An 11887-nucleotide genomic window follows, 5' to 3' on the forward strand; every position below is an offset into this window, starting at 1 on the left:
ACATGAAAGGAAAGGAAAGGCATTCTGACAAAGGCACTTCAGTGTAGGCTAATTGGTATGTAACACACACATCACTTCCATCTTTCTCCTTCTGAGAAAGACTTTTTTTTTAGTAAATAGCATGTCAAATCTCTGAAGGCCAAACATTATAAATTAAAATAGATGGGGCTGGAGAGATAGCATAGCGGTTAAGCACTTGCCGTGAAGCCTAAGGACCCCGGTTGGACGCTCAATTCCCCAGGACCCATGTTAGCCAGATGCACAAGGGTGCGCACGAGTCTGGAGTTCGTTTGCAGTGGCTGGTAGCCCTGGCGTGCCCATTCTCTCTCTCACTCTCTATCTGCCTCTTTCGCTCTCTGTCACTCTCAAATAAATAAATTAATTAATAATATAAAAAATAAAAATTAAAAAAATAAAATAAAATAGATGTGGACCTTGCTGACCATACCTATATATTTTTTTTTTTTCACTTTGTGTATCTGGTTTTACTTCGACACTGGGAAATTGAACCCAGGCCTTCAGGTATGCAGGCAAGTGCCTTTAACTGCTGCACCATTTTTCTAGCCCAGGGAGAGAAAGTATTTAAAGGTACTTAGAAATATAAGAGCACAAATACACTTTCATTTATTTACTTTTCTTAATCCTTGAAGGATACAGCATCACATGTATCCTGTGTGAAATGGCCTTGGCAGGAAGGTTGCTTCAGAATTTGGCTCGACATTGTTTTCATGGGCCTGAGTTACCTTTCCCCAGATTACTCTTGTTTTATTAGGTTTGCCACCAGGAGTCACTGTGTTGTTTTTTGCTTTATACATATAAGCACATCTCTTGTCCAAGTAGAATTCAGTTTTATCTTGGGTATAAACACCTTCAGTTTTAAGAAGAGCCTTGTACTCCCTTTGGTTCCGGAGACCCTGCTTATAGCCAGAAAAAAATAGCCTTGCATCAGAGCCTTCTAGACATATTTGCGTTTTAGAAGTCCTATTCCCAGCAGGCCTTCACAGGACCCAAGATCAGACCTATTTTTGAAGATTCAAGACAATATAACCCTTATAAAAATCATGGAGCTGAGATATCTAATGACTGGACTGTCATATAGTAACTATAAAATACTCTCTTCTAACAGTCATGATAATCTTACTATTATGCTATGATTCTCCATTTATATAAAGATAAGCTTCTCCACATTTCTCAATTCCTTCCTGATAGAAATACACTCCGAGTCTTTCCTTAAAATATAATTGATTTAGGTAAGTAAATGATACATGCAAAATTCATTTTCCACTGTAACATAGAATATTTAAGGTGTATCGTGTTAACATTAATTGATGTAGGTTCTCAATGAATCTATATTTCACCTACCTTCCAAACGTAACATTGGAGGTACTCACCCTGGCTCAACTATTAGTAACTTAACCCTATATAGAATCCTGTACAATTTTTCATTTCTTAAAATTTCACACCTATGATTTTTGTTCACATCCATGCTCAGGTTTTTATTGATATAAATTGGTGAAATTTTGGCAAATCTTTTGAATTCTTTTCTATTTCTATTTTTTTTTCATTTTTTATTGACAACTTCTATACTTATAGACAATAAACCATGATATTTCCTTTTCTTCCCCACTTTCCCCCTCACAGCTCTGCTCTCCATCATATCCCCTTCTTCTCTCCACTACTGTTTTCTTTTCTTTTCTTTTTTTTTTTTTTTTTTTGTTAATTTGATGGCATCATCTTTTACTCCTATTATCAGTGTCTTCCTTAAGTATTGTTAGGCAATGCAAGGTCATGGATATCGAGGACAATTCCTGTCTGAACAGTTGCATTGTAAGGAGTGGTACCCTTCATTTGGCCCTTACATTCTTTCCACCACTTCTTTTGAAATGAACCCTGAGCCTTGGAGGGTGTGAGACGTTTCAGTGCTGGACACTCCTCTGCCAGTTCTTCCAAGCAGTATGTTGCCTTTTGGGTCATTCCAGTGGTCATCGTGATCTGAAAAGAGAAGCTTCTCTAACCAGAAGTGAGAGTAGCATTAGTACATGAATATGAACATTAAGTGTAGTGCTTTCAGGACAGTTTGGTGAGAATAATATATACATTTATATATTAATTATATTAATTAATTATATTACTATATATCCATACAAGAGCAGGCTTTATACCTCTAAGGCTTATGACCACCCCTGCCATAGTTTTTTCGACTAGGTTTTCAGTACCAGGAATGTATTCCCTCCCATAGAGTGTGCCTTCAGTTCAATTAGAGAGCAGTTGGTTTCCCTTAGAGAGCAGACATGCCACTATTGCACTTGGTAGGTCATTTGGCCTGTCTAGCCAAAGTTGAGGCTTCCAGTGTCCACTGTCTTCCCTGCTGGTGACATCTGTCTCTCATAGGGATGCATATAGTGCAGCCTTTTCCAGCTTTCAATTGGCTGGTCTACAGGGAGAAGGTTTTCTGCTCATCACCAGCTTGATTTCTCAATGACTTTGCCACACAAGCATGCAAAGTCTATTTCTCAAGGGAATCCAAGGGTCTTGGCAATAGCCTGTAATGTTTTGGAGGCAACAGGGACCTACTTGGTCAATAACTCACAGGAAGGGGTCCCATCTCTGGCACCGAAAATTTTCTAGTGATAATCTATGGCTTCTGGATGTACTATTATTCAAAGAAGTAGGTTTTCATATGCCTTATTCAGAATATCTTGAATTTTGATTAACCACCGCACACCCTTCTTTTACATTATCTCTTTCCCTGGCCTCACTTAGGCCTTTCCCCTCCCTGTAATCTGTTTGTCTATTTACACATATACTATACCATCCCCTTAAGTTCTTCACTTTCCTCCTTCCTGCATAGCCCTTTTTTAGCTTACTGGCCTCTGCTATTGAATTTTGGTTCCAGCTCACACACAAGTCTATACATTTTAGATAGGATCCACATATGAAAGCTAGGATCCACATATGAGAGAGAAAATTCAATGTTTGGCTTTCTGGGCCAGATGTAGCAGACAGTTTCAGGTTTGCTGAGATAACCTTCCAAACTAGGCAAAGTTATGAAGGAAGGGATACTTATTGGTGCTTACAGACCCAGGGGGAGTTTCATAATGGCAGAAGAAACTGGCCTGCTTTCACAGGACCAAACACAGAAAGAGAGAAAAGCATAAGCCTAAAAGTCAAAAGCCACACCGAACAGCACATTCAGGAACTCCTGCTAGGAACACTGCATTTCTTTAGATTGAAATCTCAAACCCATCACCAATCATTAAAATCCACCCAAAGATTGAGTAAAGCAAAGGTGGAAGGAAGGCTTTTCAAAGTCTAAGAGGATGCAAATAAATCATATGGAATCTTCCGGTTTTGGACAATGGAACACTAGGAGCCATAGATCGTTGTTAGAAAATTTTCAGTGCCAGGGATAGAATACCTCCAGTAATTTGTTGGCCAGGGAGGTCTCTGATGCCCCCAAAACATTATAGGCCATTGCCAAGGCCCTTGGTTTCCCACCAAGAATAGATGGTAAGACCCTATTGCTGAAGACTCCACATACTTGGGCTGCAAGGCCACTGAGAAATCCTGCTGGAACTGAGCTGATAACCTCCTCCATGTAGAACAGCTGACAGAAAGCTGGAAGAAGCCATTCTACATGGGAGTTCAATGGGAGAAAGAGATGCCACCAGTGATGATACTCAACAGTGGACACTGAAAGCTTTATAATTGGCCAGCCAGGTCAAATGAGCCAACAGGTACGATACGGGCACGCCTGTCATGGTGGAAACCAACCACCCTCCAAGTGGACTGGAGGCCCGCTCCATTGGGGGTGGGGATACATCCCTGATACTGAAAATTTAAAACAGAGGTAGTCATGAGCCCTAGGGGTATAACATCTGCTGATGTCTGGAAAAATGTATATGCTATGCTTATCAAACTGCCCAGTAAGCACTTCTCTTAATATTTATACCCTTATATTAATGCTACTCTCATTTTGGGTAGAGAATCTTCTCTTTTCAGATGGCAGTGACCTTGGGATGTCTCACAAGGTATCATAGTGCTGGAAAGAAGTGACTGGAGTACTGTGCAACATCTCAATCACACTTTCTAAGGCTTAGGGTCTAATGTGGAAGAGGTGGCAGAAAGAATGTAAGAGCCAAAGGAAGGGTAGGACTCCTTACAATGTGCTTGCTCCAGACATAAAATGGCCTGGATATCCATGACCTCATAGTGCCTGACACTACCTATACAAGACCATCATAAGAGGAGGAAAAGACCATGACATCAAAATAAAAGAGAGACTGATTGACATGGGGAGGGGATATGATGGAGAATGGAATTTCAAAGGGGAAAGTGGTGGTGGGGGGAGGGTATTACCATGGGATATTTTTATAATCATGGAAAATGTTAATAAAAATTGAGAAAAAAAATCCACCTAGTGACTTACCCTCCAGCCAGGTGGCTGCAGATGCAAACTTTAAACTAATAAAATACTGAATATATTGAGGACCATCCATTCAAACTGCCACACCTGGTTTACCACACTCAGTATAATCCTTTCCAGATACGTTCATTTACCTGCAAATGTTATAATTTTATTTTTCTTTACCACTGAATAGAACCCCATTATGTAAATGTACCACATCTTTATTACCCATTCATCTGTGGAGGTACCTCTAGGCTGGTTCCATTTCCTAGCTATTGTGAGCAGCAGTAAACATGGTTGTGCAAGTATCTCTAAGGTGGTGAGAAGTGTAATTAGGATATGTGCCTAGGAGTGCTATAGTGGGATTAGATGGTAAATTTCTTTTAGCTGTCTCAAGAAACTCCACAATGATTTCCATAATGGCAACTATACCAAATTACATTCTGACCAACAGTGTAGAAGGATACCCCTTTTCCTCATCCTTACCAACATCTAGTGTCATTTGTTTTCTTGATGGTAGCCATTCTGTCAGGAGTGAGATGGAATCTCAAAGTAGTTTTAATTTGCATTTCCCTGATGGCTAAGGATGCAGAGCACTTTTTTTTAGATGTTTATATTCCATCTGTATTTCTTCCAGTGAGAACTCTCTATTTAGTTCTATAGCCCATTTCTTAATTGGGTAGTTTAATTTCTTATTGTGTTTTTTTTTTTTTTTAGTTTTTATATATTCTGGATATTAATCATCTGTCAGATGTACAGTTGGCAAAGATTTTATCCCTCTTTGTAGGTTGTCTCTTTGCTCTGTTCACCATGCCCTTTGCTGTACAAAACCTTTGCAATTTCATGAGTTCCCAGTGGTTGATTAGTGGTTTTATTTCCTGAACAATTGGGGTTATATTCAGAAAGCCATTCCCTCTGCCAATATGTTGAAGGGTATCTTCTACATTTTCTTCTAGGAATTTCAGAGTTTTAGGTCTGAAATTAAGGTTCCTGATCCACTTGGACTTGATTCTTATGCATAGAAAGAACAAGGATCTATTTTCATCCTTCTACAATTAGATACCCAGTTTTCCCAGAACAAGTTGTTGAAGAGGCTGTCTTTTCTCCAGTGAATATTTTTGGCATTTTTGTCAAAACAAAATAGGCTGTAGCTGCCTGGATTAACATCTAGGTCATCTATTCTGTTCCACTGATCTACATGTCTGTCTTTTTGCCAATACCACACTGTTTTTGTTACTATGGCTTTGTAATATAGCTTAAAATTGGGTATGGTGATACCACCAGCCTTATTTTTGTTGCCCAAAATTGTTTTGGTTATTCAAGGTTTTTTTGGTTTTTTTTTTTTTTTTTGTGCTTCCAAATAAATTTTAGGATACTTTTTACTATTTCTGTGAAGAATATCACAGAAGTTTTAATGGGGATTGAATTAAATGTATAGATTTCTTTTGGTAAGATTGACATTTTCACAATATTGATTTTATTTTTTTCAAAATAAAAAAGTGATGAGGTCTTGCGAGCCTCTGTGTTTCTAGATATCTAGTTTGGTAGGAGTTGAGAATTCTCTGTGTCTATCTCCTTCATCCTTGTGATGGTATCATGTTCACCTAGAAGGCAGCCCTCTTGCTCATTTCTCTAGTTACTCTTGATTTCAGCTGGGGCCATATTGAGGTGTGATGGGCTGATTCTCTCCTCAGGATCTGCATCCATCTGAAAAAGAGAAGCAAACTCTCCAATGGAGACTGAAGTCAGCACCAGATAAATGAGATAACCATTATTGTTTTAGAAAGAATTTAATAGGTGTAGGCCTCCTTGTAGCCCACAATTGGTGGGAGCTTGATAGTTGAGAGCAGACTCATTTTGAGGATGTGTTTCTGACTTGTTTCCTAGTTAAAGCTATGGGTTCTGTTCCACTGAGTGGATCAATTAGCCAAATACAGAGTGGTTGGTTACCTACGATGGCTGTGTATAATATTGATTCTTCCAATCCAAGAATATGAGATGTCTTTCCCTTTCCTTGTATCTTCTGCAATTTCTTGCTTGAGTGCTTTAAAGTTCTCATTGTAGAGATTCTTCACTTCCTTGATTAAGTTTATTCCAAGGTACTTTTATTTATTTATTTATTTATTTATTTATTTATTTATTTTTGAGGCAATTGTGAATGGGAGAGAGTGCCTAATTTCATCCTCCAAATGTTTGTTATTGGTATATAGGAAAACTTCTGATTTATGTGTGTTTATTTTGTATTCTGCTACATTGCTAAAAGTGTTTATTATTGATAACTGTTTTCTGGTAGAGTTTTTAGGTTCCTTTACATATAGAATCATATCATCTCCAAGTAATGATAACTTTGCCTCTTGCTTTGTAATTTGTATCACCTTTATGAGTGTTTCTTGCCTTATTGCTATAGCTAAGACTTCCAGTACTATATTAAATAAAAGTGGGGACAGTGGACACCCTTGTTTTGTTCCTGAATTTAGTGGAAAAGCTTCATGTTGCTCCCCATTTAGTATTATGTTGGTTATAGGTTTGTCATAAATAGCCTTTATTATATTGAGATATGCTCCTTCTAGTCCCAGTTTTTGTAATACTTTGTATCATGAAGGGATGTTGGATTTTGTTTAATGCCCTTTCTGCATCTATTCAGGTGATAATATGATTTTTGTCCTTCAGACCATTTATATGTATTACCTTATTGATTTGTTGAACCATCCCTGCATCCCTGGGATAATGCTAACTTGGTCAGTGTCAATAATCTTTCTTATATATTCTTGTATTCTGTTTGCCAATATTTTGTTCAGAATTTTTGCATCTATATTCATGGTCTGTAATTTTCTTTTTTTGTCCTTTCTTTTACTGGTTTTGGTGTCAAGGTGTTGCTGGCTTCATAGAAGGAGTTTGGTAGAATTCCTTCCTTTTCTATTTTAGGGAAAAGTTTGAGAAGCAATGGTGTTAGTTCTTCCATTAAAGTCTGTTAAAATTCACAATTGAATCCATCTGGGCCTGGACTTTCTTTAGTTTGGAGACTTTCTGTAACAGCTTGAATCTCCATACTTGTTACAGGTCTATGTAAATGGTTTATTCCATCTTGATTTAATTTTGGTAGGTTCATATGATTCAAGGAAATCATCCACTTCTTTCAGATTTTCAAACTTAGAGGCATGTATATTCTTAAAGTATGTCCTTATGATTTCTTGAATTTCTTTGGTATCTGTTGTAATGGTGCCTTCTTCATCTCTAATTTTATTATCTTCTCTCTTCTGGTCAAATTTGCTAAGGGCCTATCAATCTTGTATATCCTCTAAAAGACCGAACTCTTTGTTTCATTGATTCTTTGAATTGTTTTCTGGCTTCTATTTCATTAATTTCTGTCTTAATCTTCATTGTTTCTTCCTTCCTATCGACTGATTTTTGGTTTGCCTTGTTCTTCTTTTTCCAAGGCTTTAACATGAAAAAATAAATTGCTTACTTGTAAACTCTATAGTTTCTTAATAATGCACTTAGAACTATAAATTTCCCTTCTAGGAAGGCCTTTATCATGTCCCAAAGGTATTGGTATGTTGTATTATAATCATCATTTAATTCTATAGATTTATTGATTTCCTTTTGGATTTCTTCAATGACCTATTCATCATTCAATAGTGTTCTACTTAGTCACCATGAATTTCTGTATGCTTCGCATATTTTTCTTGTTGCTGATTTGCAGTTTAATCCCATTGTAGTCAGATAGACTACAAGGGGTTATTTCAATTTTCATGAATTTGTTGAGATTTGCTTTGTGTCCTAATATATGGTCTATTTTAGACAATGTTCCATTGCTGCTGAGAAAAAATGTATAGTCTGCCACATTTGAATGGAATGTTCTGTAAATATATGTTAGGTCAATTTGTTCCATGACATCATTTAATCCAGAGGTCTTTCTGTTTATTTTTTCCTGGGATGACCTTTCAATTGATGAGAGTGGGGTATTGAAGTCAACCACTAGAATTGTGTTTGGTATTATCTGTGAACTGAATTTTGATAGTGTTTGTTTGACGAAGTTGGAAGCTCCCATATTATGTGCATATATGTTTAGGATTGTAATGTCCTCCTGTTGGAGGGTTCCTTTAATCAGTATAAAATGACCTTCTTTATCTTTCCTCATTAATATTCATTTGAAGTCTATCCTGTCAGATATTAAGAAAGCAACCCTTGCTAGTTTTCTAGGCCCATCTGCTTGAAATACCATTTTGTATCATTTTACCCTAAGACAGTGTCTAACTTTATTGAGAATTGAGTTTCCTGGAGGCAACAAAGTGCAGGTTCTGCCTTTGAATGCAGTCTGCAAGCCTATGTCTTTTGGTTGGTGCATTGAGGCCTTTGATATTAAGAGCTATTATTGACACACACACACAAAAACAAACAAACAATCAATCAATCAACTCCTACCAAACCAGATATCCACGGAAACAGAGGCTCCCAAGACCTCATCACTGAAGCAGACCTAAAGTGAACCCAACATGGCTCAGGGAGATTTGCAGAAGAAAGGGCAGAAAGAATGTTAGAGCCACATGTTGTGTCCTTATACACAGAAACATTTCCTCCTACCCATAAGTGATGGCTAACCCTACAATGCATGACCCATATACACCAACAAGAAGGGTCCCTGTGGAGGGGAGAGGGCAGGGAGGAAGGTAACAATGGTACAAACTTGACTGTATTCACTGAGTATAAAACTAATTTTTAAAAAAGCTATTATTGAAAGGTATGTATTTATTATTGCCATTTATATTATTTTTAATGTTTCCTGTTTTCTCTTTACTGACTTGTTTTAACTGATTTTTTTTAACAAGGTTTATTTTTTCTTATTTCCTCCCATGTGTGTTTTGCTTTCTCTTCAGCATGAAGGAATTCTTCCCAGAATTTTCTGTAGAGCTGGTTTAGTTGTCATAAATTCCTTTAGCCTGTTTTTGTTGTGGAATGTCCTCATTTCTCCATTAATTTGGATAGATAGCTTTGCAGGATAAAGTAATCTTGCTTGACAGTTGTTATACTTCAGAACTTACAATACATCATTACAAGCCCTTCTGGCTTTTAAAGTTATGTTGCATAATCTGCTGTTATTCTGATGGGCTTGCCTTTTAGGTGACTTGCTTTTTCTCTCTAACTGCCTTGAATATATTTTCTTTGGCTTGGGTGTTTGGTAGTTTCATTATAACATGGCAAGGATAGTTTCTTTTCATGTTTTGTCTTTTTGGTGTTCAAAAGCTTCTTTTTTGTTGTTTATTTTATTTATTTATTTGAGAGCAACAGACAGAGATAGAGAAAGAGGCAAGAGAGAGAAAGAGGCAGAGAGAGAAAGAATGGGCATGCCAGGGCTTCCAGCCACTGCAAACGAACTCCAGACATGTGCGCCCCCTTGTGCATCTGACTAACGTGGGTCCTGGGGAATTGAGCCTCAAACCGGGGTCCTTAGGCTTCACATAAGCCATCTCTCCAGCCCTCTAAAAACTTCTTGTATATGCATTGGCACTTCTTTATTGGGAAAAATTCTCTTGTATGATTTTGTTGAAAATGCCTACTAAGCCTCTGGATTAACATTCTTCTCCTTCTGCTACATCCTTAATTCTTACGCTTGATCTTTTCTTAGTTCCTGTATATCTTCAAATTCCCATTCATAACTTCCTATTAGCTTGTCTTTCTCTTTGTTGGATTGTATGAGGTCTTCCATCTGGTCTTCTAGTTTACATATCCTGTTCTCCCCTTCATCCATTCTATTGGTGAGACTTTCCACAGAAGTTTTTATTTAACTGACTGTGTTCTTCAGAGCTAGGGTTTCAGCCTGTTTTCTCTTCAGTATTTTTATTGCCTTACTCATGTCTTGTATTGACCTCCTCATTTCATTAAGCTGGTTTCCTGTGTTCTCTTTCATGAGATTGTTTTCTTCTTTAATTCCTTTGTTTTATTCTTTGATTCTTTTGATTTCTTCCTTGATTTCTTTGAGTATAGATACAATCATGTTTTTTTTTTTTTAATCTTTGTCAGACATTTCATCTAAAACAGTCTCATTGGTGATAATTTCTGATGGATTTGTAATTTTTGGTGGGATTGTATTGACTTGATTCTTTGTGTTTCTTGTATTACAATGTAGTGCCTTTGCATCCTGAATTGCTTTGATGCTTGAGTTTTCTACTTATCTGCCGTGTTCTTAGTTGTGGTGCTCTACCTTTATATACTTTCAGAATACGAGTTTCATGTGCTAAGTATACCTCTTTTACCCCAATCCAACCTTAGAAGTACTCCTATGTGTTGAGTGTCCTGGCTAAGGGAGTATTCTAGTAGACTGGGTGGAACAATTTACTGGCAAATTCTAAACTTCACTTGATCAATATACACATTCAACAAAAACAAACACATAGTATGCAATTGTGTGGATTAAAACAAACAGATAGTCTAATAAAGCCATAATCGTAAGGGTGCGTGTTACTCTACATCATTAATCCTGTCATTTGGGATGTAGAGATTTCTGTTCTGAAATGGGTTCCAGGTCAGCCTAGATCTGAATCAGACCCCTGCCCTCAATAATGACAGAAATAAAAGACAAAGGACCTATAAATCTGAAAGCATCAAAGGCAACAATATTCAACTCCTCAATATAACTTATTTGAAAATGGTAAAAGCAACCAAGAATATGTAACCCATAACCTGCCTTGACATGGAAAGAGAGATTATCCCTTCCAATGCAGGCCTATGTACCTGTTTTTTATGAGGTTTTTGTTTGTTTGTTTTGTCAGTCAGCCTCATTACCTTTTGGGGTGGCTTCCAATCTCACCAATGTTGAGTGACCACCTAGATCTTTCTGTCTTTTGCTGTGGAGCTGGAGCTCTGATCAGCTGTGCTGGATGTACTGCCACAGCAGCTGAATGCAATGCCACAGGTTCACAGTTCTGATAGGTGGGGGAGGGGAGCATGCAGAATGTGTGGAATTGCTCATGCAATTCCTCCTGTATCCCTTTCAGTAGCTCCTTAGTTGATCTCAGCTGTCTTTCCTTCAGATTTCTTGACTTTGCCAGGAGGCTCCTGAGGTTGGAAAATCCCCTTGTTTGTTCTCTGCTGCTGCTGCCCCTTGGGTGGTCTCAAGTTCTTTTCTATTTCTTCTCAAGACAGGATTCATCTTTCTTTGTCTAATGGTATTGTGGGTTATTTGTTTTAGTGTCAGGAAGTCCAAGATAGAACAAGACACTTGTGAGTAATAGAAAGCAATCAGAACTCCTTGGAAATAAATTTATCTACAATGAGGTTATTATAGACCTAACACAAGGATTGTTAACATTTTCATTAAAAGGAAGACACTTTTAATTTTATAAAGAAAATTAAGAACTGGAGAGATAGTTTATTTGTTAAGGTGCTTACCTGTGAAGCCTAAGGACCGAGGTTCAATTCCCCAGAACCCACATAAGCCAGATGCTTATTGTGGCTCATGAGTCTGGAGTTCGTTTCAAG

The sequence above is a fragment of the Jaculus jaculus genome, chromosome 5, assembly GCF_020740685.1.
Source record: "Jaculus jaculus isolate mJacJac1 chromosome 5, mJacJac1.mat.Y.cur, whole genome shotgun sequence".
Taxonomy (NCBI): domain Eukaryota; kingdom Metazoa; phylum Chordata; class Mammalia; order Rodentia; family Dipodidae; genus Jaculus; species Jaculus jaculus.